The 383-nt window shown below is 48.3% G+C and overlaps 1 non-coding gene across 1 annotated transcript; it reads left to right on the top strand.

Annotated features, from left to right (window-relative positions):
• Positions 1–56: 56 nt before the first annotated feature.
• Positions 57–175, top strand: LOC121939181. The gene has a single exon (XR_006105424.1). It is a non-coding gene; the product is annotated as a 5S ribosomal RNA (ribosomal RNA).
• Positions 176–383: the final 208 nt, after the last annotated feature.

Below are 383 nucleotides of genomic sequence, written 5' to 3' on the forward strand. Positions count from 1 at the left end.
TTGGAAGTCGGTTGTCCCGTCCATCTGTAAATAGCTTGTGTGTCACTCATTCTGTCGCTTACGGCCATACCACCCTGAACACGCCCGATCTCGTCCGATCTCGGAAGCTAAGCAGGGTCGGGCCAGGTCAGTACTTGGATGGGAGACCGCCTGGGAATACCTGGTGCTGTAGCTTTTTAGTTCTGGCTTTTCACCGGCAGAGGGTGCTGCTGCCGCTTTCCCAGTGGACACAGAACAGATAAAAAAAAACCAAAAAAAACAATGTGACGAGTAGGCCACAGAATGACCACCAACAAAATCAATGGGTCAGCGTACGCCCATTCACAGTGGAAAATCCAAAACTTTTAAAAGTAAACTACAGGAATGAAATCAGCTTCAGCTTT

Source organism: Plectropomus leopardus, unplaced genomic scaffold (genome assembly GCF_008729295.1).
Source record: "Plectropomus leopardus isolate mb unplaced genomic scaffold, YSFRI_Pleo_2.0 unplaced_scaffold42748, whole genome shotgun sequence".
Taxonomy (NCBI): domain Eukaryota; kingdom Metazoa; phylum Chordata; class Actinopteri; order Perciformes; family Serranidae; genus Plectropomus; species Plectropomus leopardus.